Here is a 12550-nt window from a genome sequence, read left to right on the forward strand (position 1 = left end):
TTAAGATGAAACAACACAGGAAATTTAAGCTTTCATTAGTCTATCGGGCGAATAAATTCATCTTAATTAAATAAAAAATAATGTTATCTTAGATCAAATATACATATGAGAAGCTAAAAGAAAAATTAATTCACCAATTTAAATAGATAATTATAGTAGGAAATTATCATACTTGAAGTGTAAATTTTTTGAGTATGTTTAGAAGACTAAAAAAGTCAGACAAATTACTCAGAAACCTCACCGAAGGATAGAGCACATCACACTTAACAATTCTCATGATTTTTACTTCCTCACCAACCATGAAACATTGAGGCACAATTCTCATTTTACCTTTGCTATTGTGAATCTTCTCAATGCTTTTAGAAATTAAGAATTTTACTCCTTAGTACAGTTTTCTTTACTAAAATATACACGGAGAAGATTCAGAAAGAACTGAGTGGGCACTCCATACTGGGCTCCAAGATTAAAGTGTCTTGTACAACAAACTTATATTTCTGAAAGTATCATGTATCTGAAAATGTTATCATGAAATAAGATATGAAACATCTAGTATTATGACATTTCAGATTTTAAAAGGTGTTAAAAAAATGTAGCATGAAAGTTGGCTCGAACTCCACGATTATAAAAAAAGTGTAAAGAAACTTTCAATTGAATAAGGTGGAATTTGTAAAAGAAACTCTTTCTCAATGTGAAAGATCTTAAAAGGGAAGGCACAATAGTAAGATTAGCAACCTAAAGGACGAAAGTACCACTGTAGCATTAAACACAGAGCTCCTCCAATGAAAATACATGAATTATTTTTCGATCTACTTATGCTTTTAACAGCTTGTTTACAGACATATGATGCCAAAAGCACCACAACCATAATGTCAGCATTGCCACGAATGACTACAATATGATTTGAAGTCCTAGCTATCAACACCCTAGTCAAGAAGGTACTTAGGAGCTAAGTTGTGTGGAATCATCACTTTTGAGGCTACACCGTATCTGATTCTCTAAAACTATACTACTTTTAAAGAATACTTGTTCACATTTTTGAAGAATCCGAGCAACATAACTTAAAATAATATATTTGTGAATGCTTCCAACAAGTGAAATACATTATATAGAATTACTATCAGAAAAAATCAGCAAGTAGTAAGCATCCTTTACCTTCTTTTAACATATGTGAATGTTACTTTTAACAGAATTAAATGCTCAAAAGACACACAATTTATACCAGGACCATTTTTTTCCAAATAGTAATTGGATGTAAAAAGAAGAAATCTTAGACAAAGTGATAGCAGAAACATGTTCTGAAAATAATTGTATACTTACCTTTGAGCTTGTGCAAGGCACTACTCATTGATTTCATCTCTCTTACTTGGTAGTTTAATAGGTTTGTTAGCTCTTTAAGGTACATTTTGTCCGTGGAGGATAACAGGTCAAATTGCTAGAAAGATTTCATTGCAAAATACTGATGATTGGATAAGTTTAGCATGGGGTATGCACTAAGAAATAATGAAAAAATTGTTTCAGTATTAATGCGAAGAACTTTATCAACAAATCTTGAGTTTTTTATGCCAGCATCTCCGGGCTTACACGGGAAACATTCTGCTGCTTTTGCAGCAACAACTTCTTCAGCTAAACTTGATTTTCCCTTCACAGGGCTTTTTTTATCTTTTTTTACCAGAATTTGAAAGGACTTTTGGGAAGTATGTAGGTTTTCCACTGTCTTATCACATATAATTGTCTCATATAGAATTTTGAATAGAAAATTTTCTTTTGCTTCCTTCCGAAAGATGATATTTGTGGTTTTCTCAATTGAGTAGACATCTGACATATTAATTGATAACTAATACCAAAATAAAGAGAACAAGAACTCTCATCTCAATGGAATTATTTTTAACTAGATAGATGAAATAATTTTAACCTTAAGCCTATCCCTTATACTGGAGGAATCAACTTGGGTTTAAGTATACACTGAGCACCTTGCTGACACTCTTGATCATTCTTAGTAGATCAATAGAGGCCTTAACAAACACTATTATTAGTTGATTATTTACTTGGTGACAATCTTAACATGCAAAATTTTGCTTTCACCAAAGGATATTTTATCCCATACCAACACACCTTTAATATTTATGCTCTGACAACATAACAAATGATTAGAAATACTTTGCTCAAACAAATATGTATGAATCAAAATCAAATACAATTATAGACGAACATGTCCATATAAAGAAGAACAACAAGAAATAAATGAGAAAATCTGAACAGACATTTCTAGTATAGGTATAAGAAAATTTGGCATCTTCTTTAGAACTCAGTACTCAATAGTAACTCGATGAACATTGATATAGTTTTGTAGAACAAATTGATCAAGGCTAAATTCCTATAAGTAGATCAAAATAGGAAATCATATCCATACAATATCTTTCCCATAACACGCATATAATAGGAAACCAAAAGTAGTCAACTATCCTAAGATAAATACTTATTACATGTAGGAACTTCTTTATATTTTAGCAAATAAAAAATACAATCTATTCCATATTTATGAGCATAAGCAATAGTCCTCAGCTTAGTAGTTAGCCTTTATTGATCCTACAAACTAGTATAAGAAATTATTATATTTTACCTTCAGAAAAGCAAGTAAACACCACTCACTTTTATTGTGAGAGAAATGTATAATTTTGTAAGCTCGAAAATAAAATAGATAAAAGCAAATCATTATACGAAAAGATATCAAGCATCACATTGTTTCCCAACTTGAAACACAAGACTTAGATCTGATAATCGACTTTGTACTACAAAGACTAAAGAGAATATCTTAATGCATAAAGTAGCATTTAAGGAAAGATCAAAGAATAAGTCTCACTTACGAACAAGTAAAGCCTATATCAATATGCTTCTATTTCTCGAGATGCAGTTATACAAACAGTCTATAAGCTTTACAATAATATATTCCTCAACATATACTCATGTTAACCATATGATCTATACAAAATTAACTACTTTATTAGACATTATCGATAGGATCATAAACCTGCGATCTTAACTACATAATATATGAGCAGTTATCAATCTTGTCACCCGCAAATTAAGCTCTATATCAACTCTAAAAGCAAGTAATACTAATGAATTTGGATACCAATTGTAAGAACAAAGTAAATAATTGCATGACTTATATGCATGAAAAATCAATAAGTGAATGTGCTTACTAACTCAAAAATATGACTCAACGAAAAACAAGATAGAGGACAGGATGCTATGTAATATACACCGAGTTAGACACACACTTGATCACATAAAGGAGTTTTGAAGACTCATGTTCCAAATCGATTTGTCAATTCAGTAGTGCAATGATAGACACCACCAAAATTAATATATTCTCTGAATACATCATAATTGTAAAGCAGGCTTAAATTTAATTTAAGCACATAGTCATCCAACTATCAATCCGAGCATAATTTTTCACAGTATAAATTTAAATTTAATTAGTTGATCTTTAGAATAAATAATGTTGGTATTCATCAAGTATATAAATAAGTAGAATTTTGAGTATTTTTCTTCTAGGAAAATTTTAAATTATAATAGACCCTCTTTTATTAGTGATTAAAGTTAGTCATACATCAAACTAATTTAACAATTAACAAATGAATTAAGATGCAAAATTCAAAAAGATTTGCAGCAGCTAGATATGAAAAAGACTATTGAAAATAGAGAGTAAAAACAAGAATACCTACTAAGAATTAAATAATCATTTGTTTTAACTTGTAACATCCCCATAATCAAAATTTATTAACTTCATAAAAAAGAAAAATTTTCAATTTAATGTAGACTAAAATTTAAAAAGTCTTCCCCATTATCTGCATAAATTTTTTTTTGAGTAAACTATTTTGAAGAGAATTAAGATAAAACAATACTTTAAGGAAGATTTTTTTTTTCATTCAGTATTTTTTTTAAACCACGGGGTAAAAGTTCAATGATTATTATGAAAAAAATTCTAATTTCCAAGTAAATGAATGTAACACACTTAAAGAAAAACCAATTAAGCAAAATAGGTATCAGATTTCAAGCTAAAATATGTACTTTTTATAAAAGAGATATAATTATGGATAACATGACAAAAAAATTACCTGGGATCAATGTCTTTTGTCTAATGCTATGTGAATAACATGATTGATTGTAGAGAAACACACTGGTTGCATCAATGTTATTTTCTTGTTATTATTTTTGTTTTATCGGCATCTTCATATGGCATTTATAGTACAATAAACAGTAAAATACATGAATTAATATCACCGGGAGGATTAAAGAGATGAAAATTCATGAATTAATATAATTACTAGAGGGAGTAAAGAGATGAAAACATATTAATTAATATAATCACCAGAGGAAATAAAGAGATGAGCTTACACTGGATTGAGCAAGAAGGTAAAATTTTAAGATGTTTCTTGCAGTTTCTAGCACTACATTGACCGTTAAATATCTCAATTCTACTAATTTTTTACATACACTCCTTCGCCTTTTAGGGTTTTCTCCAATTCCTTAAATTGATTATTCCTTAGTTTTGATGAAACAAAAAGAAATCGGCCTTGAATTATAGAGTTAAAAAAAGGTAATGAGAGATTAACAATTGATAAGGTATGCCTACTAATAAATAAACATAGTTAAATTTCATAAAATGTGAATTCTTTAATCGAATCAATCAGTATTCTGTTATTTTGTAGAGAATATTGGGAGAGAGAAGGCTGATGAAAACTTAAAAATTTATTGTAAAAGAAAACATACCTTAATGGATGCAATTGCAATTGAAAATCAGAAGAGAGATGAAAAAGCTGATGATTCTAGATTTTCACTTTTATGTTGAAAATCTTGCTTTTGTAGTGCAACAGTGAAAGACGGATGCTTTTAGAGGTTAGTCTTTGTGTATTTGTTAGAGATAGAATTACATGTTTACCTTGATCGTCTTTCTACTCATGTTTCAATATAGTAGAAAAATACATCATTTTAAAATATTCGACATATATATAAATATTTTAAAAAAAATTGAGTAACATAACTTGAAAAAATTAATTAAGGGTGATAAGAAAATTTCAAAATTAAAAAAGAGTGATACAAGTTTTAAGTATTGAGTAGAGGTGTCAAATTTAAGATTAGTGTTAACGATATTAATTTTAAAACCCTCAAGTTTTATTATTTACACAAAGATCTCTACACTGTCACCACTCCTCCTTTCCACCCCTTTTGTCGCTGTGCCGCCGTCACCTCCTCTTCTTCCACTATCACTATCTCTATCATTGTCTCCTCTTCTAGATCGACCAATATTCTCTCTTCCTATACAACCATCACCTATTTTTCTTCTTTCTCTTCCACCACCATCACTATCAACACTACAACAATCGTCAGCTTCTCCTTCAGCGTCACCACCACCTCTTATTTTATCATATATACCATTTCTTTGTGGGCTCCTCCTCCACCACATCTTTTTTCACAAATTAAGTAAATATTGAAGTTGCTGCAGTAACAGTCAAAGTTACTACAAGTACTACAATAATTGTTGTAACACAACAATTAATAGTAGTTGTTGTAGGAATTATCGAAGTTGTTGCAAAAACTAATAATACTTGTTGCAACAATTACCGTAACTATTGTAGTAACTATGGTAGTTGCTGAAGCAACTATTGTAGTTGCTTCATTTTTTGAATTATTTTTGCATTTATTTTTACAAACATCAAAAAAAATTTCAAAGTTCTTAATTTTTTTAAAAAATAGTTCATAATTTTTTTAAAAAAATGAAGAACGACGATGAAAGAGAAAGAAAAAGAAGAAGAGAAGATGGAGGAAGAGAAAAATCTGAAGAGAGAAAGAAAAAAATAAGAAGAAGAAGACGAGGGACAAAGAAATTTAGAGAGAGAAAGAAAGAAAGAGAAGAAAGATTGAAAAGATAAGAAAAGAGGGAAATTCTAAAATTTGAAATTTGAAATGGAGGAAATACTTCTTAAAAAAATTAATAAGTTTTAAAAAATTATATTTACACCCCAATTAAATTAATCAGAATTTAATTAAAGCTTTGACCTTAACTGGTTAAAGTTGTCACCATTTTTAATTCAAATACTTTTTGTCACCTTCCACTAACGATAATTGTTCAAAACAAATAAAAAAGAAAGGAAAAAGTATAATTTACTTTTTATATGGTTAATTTCACAAATTTCTCTTCATACTAATACATTACTTAAAATATAATAATAAATAATTATAATTTTATGAGACTTAAATTCTTCTGAGGAAGGTCGCTGTTGAAGCTTAAACTTTAAGCTTGAAGATGAGTGATCAGAGATATTTTGAAGAGCTCAAATTTCAAATTTGAGGAAATTTAAAGAATATTTATAGTTTGTTTTGAGTAAAATTTCATATTAGTATTTGTGGTTGAAGATGAACACATTTTAGATTACATGTGAGGTTGAAGATGATGATCATTTCACATTTATGTTAACGTTCAGATTCATATTAAATTTGACTTAGTTTGTACTTAACCATTTGAATGTGTCATGATTTTGATAGATTTTAAGCCAATTTATACTAAACAACTAGAATATTTTTATGATTTCCCTTTAGATGAGGCATTGTCTTATAAATTGCACCAGGTCACTTCTTTTCAAGATAAATTTTATAAATATATGATTTATAATAGATTTCAACCCAATATATACTAAATATCATAACGAATAAAAATTATGATACATTATGAAAAATCAAACTTCCATTGAAGAGAAGCAAATAAAAAGATTTCATAAAAATTCTTGTTGAATCGAGAATGAAGTTTTCATGATGTACATGCCACATCATGCAGTAGAAGTTGCTTTCAATTTTCGAAAAAGTAGTTCTAACTGTGTCTAACATTAAATCCCGAGAAGTCTTACTTAATTTGTGAATTATGTTTAATCTTTCATTTTCTTTTCGTTTATTTATGAAATCTTTTAATAAATTTTGATTTAGTCTTTTTTCTCTCTCGATTCTTTTCCAAAAATGCTTATGTTCTATTCCTTTTAGGTGAAGCAGCATCTTATAAATTGCTTCTATCCATGTTTTTGTAGGACAATGTGTCGTGATCTATAATAGATTATAGTTTAGTCAATGTCCAGCTCAAAACTAAAATTTCACACAAAAATCATTTTAAATATTTACCGAACTCCCTTAAAATTGAGATATAAGTGATGACCTATCATATTATGGAAGGTAGGTGCCACATGGAATAAATTTGACCCACGTGGAAGGCTTACATAAGAGGAAGACTAGCTCTTATAGTTCATTTGGTACACCGAATAATAAAAATAATTACAGAATAAAGTTTGAGATAAACTTTATCTCATATTTGATGTGAGGTTTTAACTAATCTTTTAAATATTTTATCCTACCATTTGTACTAGAATGGTGGAATTACTATCCTGTGTAGAGGGCGATATAAAACAATCTCATGAGTATCCTAACTCATGAAATATCCTGATTTATCGAACAACCCCTTAGTTGAACATTCTAAAAAAATAGTGTAACGCCACGAGAGCACCCCCTAGATATCTCACGGTGCTTAGGACTACGGATGGACCCAAGCTAACCTATGATATCTTTTCAACTTAAAACTCACATGAAAAGTCAACTAGCAGATGTAGCAACTGAAGGTAAACAAATTCATATCTTAATGTAAGTCTTTAACTTTGAAAATTATAAACCAACTCTTTGAACTTAGAACATACACAATCTAACAAGCCTCTACTGCTAACTAGAGAGACACTGGGACAAACCCTAACTAACTCAAACTTTAAACGAAAATCAAAGATCTAAAATAACTTTCAACACTGAACAGGAGTCTGATACGCTAGATCCTCAAATAATGAGGACTCACCAAAAGTCGGGATACATGTGATGATGCCCGTAGTCAACTGTGCTGCTGGACATGAGCACCCGAACCTTATTATAAGATAATGTAGCACATAGACATATATGTGGATCAGAAGTACTGAGTATGTGGGGTGAATGCATAAGTAAAACAAGAACTGAACATATATGTACACTTTTAAATGATGCATGCTAAGTGCAAATGACTCACCTTAGACTTTAGTAAAGCTAAAGATTGCAAAATCATAAAACATGAATAATAAAACATATGAAATAACTTAGTGAGCCAGAACACTTAGTTTCTGAAGTCTTTACTTTTATTCTTTCTTGTGGGGGATTCTTCTAACCGACATAAACCATGTGAGCTATAATGGATCCCAACGTCTTACCCATGTTGGGGAGAGTTGTTCTACCCTTGCCATCGAAATAGAACCTTAACTTAAGTGATCACTATACTTCACTAATATTGGAAAAAATTTTAACCTACGGTGGCTCGTAGTTTCTGAGAATTTAGGATACGTTTTTCCGCATTCCCTTGTTGAAGCTAAATACTACTCCTATAATATATATATGCTCATACTTAAGAAATCCATCTTAAAATAGCAAATGGGCATATAGACTGAAAACCAGTTTTGCATTTTCTTTACTTAGATCATAATCAAGATGAACAACTTGTAGATTTCATGTGTTATCGTTAGGTCAAAAGATCAGGCTTTCTTTAATCATAATATATTGCATATAAATGGAACTTCAAAGCTTAAAATTTCTTGTAACCTTAATGCTTCTTCTTAAACCTTGAAACTCTTACTTTCTTTAATAACATTTATAACCAAATATCACGCTCAATACCTACATAGAAATCTTTCATTAGAATCTAAATCAAAGAGATGAAACTCAAATCACAGTATCATTCTTAAAGTTCAAAACATGAATAGATGTAACCTTTGTCATATTTAGCATTCAAATCACAAGATAAGGGTATACTTCAATATATGAGAATTTGAGGGATGAACCCTAGTATAAAATATGTAAATTCAATCTTAAAACCATGCTTTTTGGCATATGGATGGAAGAGTTAACCTTTTTAAAACCCCCCACATACCTGGAATTGCTTGACTTGTGAAGAGAACTTAAACTTTGTGACTTGAGAAATTACTTGGTGAGAGAAACCCTAATCTTTTGTTCTTGAATATGGGAGGAGAAAATATGTTGTTAATTGACTGAAGGATAGAGAAAAGTGAAGCCTCTATGGGGTTATAGGTCGTGGGTTGGGATTTATAAGAGGGGAAAAGACCAAAATGACACTTAACTAAACTTATAGAAATTGACCGGCAGTCATCACGAGTCAACTATACGACTCGTATGGTGAGGATACGAGTTGGACTAGTAAATTGTAAGCTTACCAGTGGAAAAGATAGCAGAAACTGGTCAACATACGAATGGTAGCTTACGACTTGTTACATGTCCGTACTACTTTGAAACAACCACTTGTAAATTAGATAGAAACTTAGGAAATCTATACCTCTGAACTTACGACTTTTCTTCACACGGTTCATAACATGATATGATGATTTCTAGAGTCAAGTCATAACTTGAATAGAACTTAAATCACCCCACTCTGCCATAGCTACGACTCATATTTTATAACTCGTAAGATGTCTATAAGACTTGAGGTAATGAGTCATATATTTCACAGTAATCTTGAAACACGAGGAATTACAATATCTCTCCCTTAGAAACATCCGTCCTCGAATGTGATTCATCTAGGATTTGGATTTAAAAAAGAATCAATACCTCTATACCAAACTTACAATAAAGTTTTATATCTATCAGAAGGATCTAATTACTCACAACATAAGATACGACTTAAGAATACTTAAACATACTTAAGGAGAAAGAGTTTTGACAAAAAATAACTATTTTCCTTCGGTAGGAACTAAATTGGAAGAAAAGAGATGAGGGTACTTGGTCTTTATATCCACTTCATCTTCTCAAGTGGCCTTTTCAATCAATTGGTTTCTCCAAAGAACCTTTACAGACGCTACATCCTTAATCCTTAGCCTTCGTACCTGTCTAGCAAGTATCTTAATAGGAGTTTCCTCATATGTCAAGTTATATTTGAATCCAACACTATCTAAGGGAACTATTAAGGACGGATCTCTAATGCACTTCTTAAGCATTGAAATATGAAAAACTGGGTGAAACACAGCTACCTCTGGTGGAAGGTTCAATTCGTAAGCAACCTTTCCTACCCACTTCACTATATCATATGGACCAACAAATCGGGGTCTCAACTTTCCCTTCTTTCCAAATATCATAATTCCCTTTATAGGAGACACCTTCAAGAATACCCAATCGCCTACTTCAAACTTGAGCACTCTCCTTCTTACATCGACATATAATTTCTGATGGCTTTGAGTAGTTTTTAATCTCTCATGAATCAAATAAACCTTTTTCATAGCTTCAAGAACAAAATCTGGACCAATCAGTGCCGCTTTACCAACTTCAAACCATCCTATGGGTGATCTTCATCTACGTCCATAAAATGCTTTAAATGGAGCCATCTAAATGCTAGCATGGTAACTATTGTTATAAGTGAACTCAATCAAGTCTAGATAGTCATCCTAACTTCCTTGAAAGTCTAAAACACACGCCCTCAACATGTCCTCTAATGTCTGAATTATGCATTTAGCCTTACAATTAATCTGTGGATGAAAAATAGTACTAAGATTAACCTTTGTACCAAGGCCTTTCTGAAAAGACTGCCAAAATTGCGAAGTAAATTGTGTCCCTTTGTCTGAAATGATAGACAAGGGTATCCCATGAAGCCTTACTAACTCACAAATATAAATTTTGACATAATCTTCCACTGTATCTGGAGTCTTGACATGTAGGAAATTAGTTGACTTAGTCATTTGATCTACTATGACCCAAATTGAATCATGCTGATGTCTTGTATGAAGCAACCCTATGATAAAATCCATATTCACTATTTCCCACTTCTAGGTGGGGATGCTGATCTTCTATAGCGAACCACCCAGTCTCTGGTGTTCAACTTTAACTTGCTGGCAGTTGGGACACTTTGCCACAAACTCCGCTATGTCTCTCTTAATGCCATTCCATCAATAGATTTCTCGTAAGTCACGGTACATCTTAGTAGCATTAGGATGGATGGAATACCTCAAACCATGGGTTTGACTAGTATCCTTTCCCTCAACCTGTCTATATTTGGAACACAGAGCCTTCCTTGATAGCAATGTACATCATCTCCCCCGTTGGGAGAAAACCTTGACCTTCTGCTGCTGGACTGCTTCCAATATTTGGCTAAGTGTGGGATCATTTCACTATTTATCCTTTACTTCCACTATCAAAGATGATTCTAAGCCATTTTGAACCACTACTCCCCCATCATCCATGTCAAGCAAACATACTCCCAAACGGGCTAATCTATGTACTTCTTTGGCCAACTCCCGTTCCTCCACTTTTACATGAGCCACACTACCCATGGACAACCTACTCAGTACGTTAGGCACTATGTTAGCCTTACTCGAATGATAGAGCATACTCATATCATAATCTTTCAATAACTCCAACCACCTTCTCTGACAAAGATTTAGCCTCCACTAAGAAAATACATACTGAAGACTCTTGTGGTTAGTGAAAACATCAACATGCACCCTATAGAGGTAATACCTCCAAATTTTCAAGGAAAATACCACGACCGAAAACTCCAAGTCATGAATTGGGTAATTCTTTTTGTGATCCTTAATTTTCCTAGAGGAATAAGCTATCACCCTCTTATTTTGCATCAACACACAACCTAACACAACTCTAGAAGTATCACAATACACCACAAATTCGTCTAACCCCTCTGGCAGGGCTAACACTGGTGCTGAAGTCAATCTATCCTTCAACTCTTAAAAACTCTTCTCACACTTATTTGACCATATAAACTTCACTCTCTTTTGAGTTAGCTTAGTTAATAGTGCGGCTATAGAGGAGAACCCTTCAGTAAATCTTCTATAATATCAGCCAAATCTAAAAAGCTCTGAATATCGAATGGAGTGATGGATCTAGGCTAGTTCTTCACTGCATTAGTATTTTGAGGATCTACATGAATAGCCGACCTTGAAATGACATGCCCCAAGAAGGTAGCATACTCCAACCAAAATTAACATTTACCATATTTCGCATACAATTAATGATCCTTGAGAGTCTGGAGCACTATTCTCAAATGGTCTGTATACTCCTTCTCACTCCTAGAATACACCAATATTACATCTATAAAGACAACGACAAACATGTCCAAGTACTGCTTGAAGGCCTAGTTTATTAAATCCATAAAGGCTACAAGAGCATTTGTTAGCCCAAATGACATAACAAAAAACTCAAAATGGTTGTGCCTTATTTGAAAAGCTATTTTTAGAATGTATCGCTCCCTGAATTTCAACTGATGGTATCCCGACCTAAGGTCAATCTTGGAAAAACACCAGGCACCCTGAAGTTGATTAAATAAATCATTGATTTTAGAAATGGGATACTTGTTCATGATGGTAACCTTGTTTAACTGTCTATAATCTATACACATTCTAAGAGTGCCATCTTTCTTGCACACAAAAAAGACTAGAGCACCCCAAGGAGAAACACTGGGTCTGATGATACCTTTATC

Source organism: Capsicum annuum, chromosome 3 (genome assembly GCF_002878395.1).
Source record: "Capsicum annuum cultivar UCD-10X-F1 chromosome 3, UCD10Xv1.1, whole genome shotgun sequence".
In the NCBI taxonomy this organism is placed as follows: domain Eukaryota; kingdom Viridiplantae; phylum Streptophyta; class Magnoliopsida; order Solanales; family Solanaceae; genus Capsicum; species Capsicum annuum.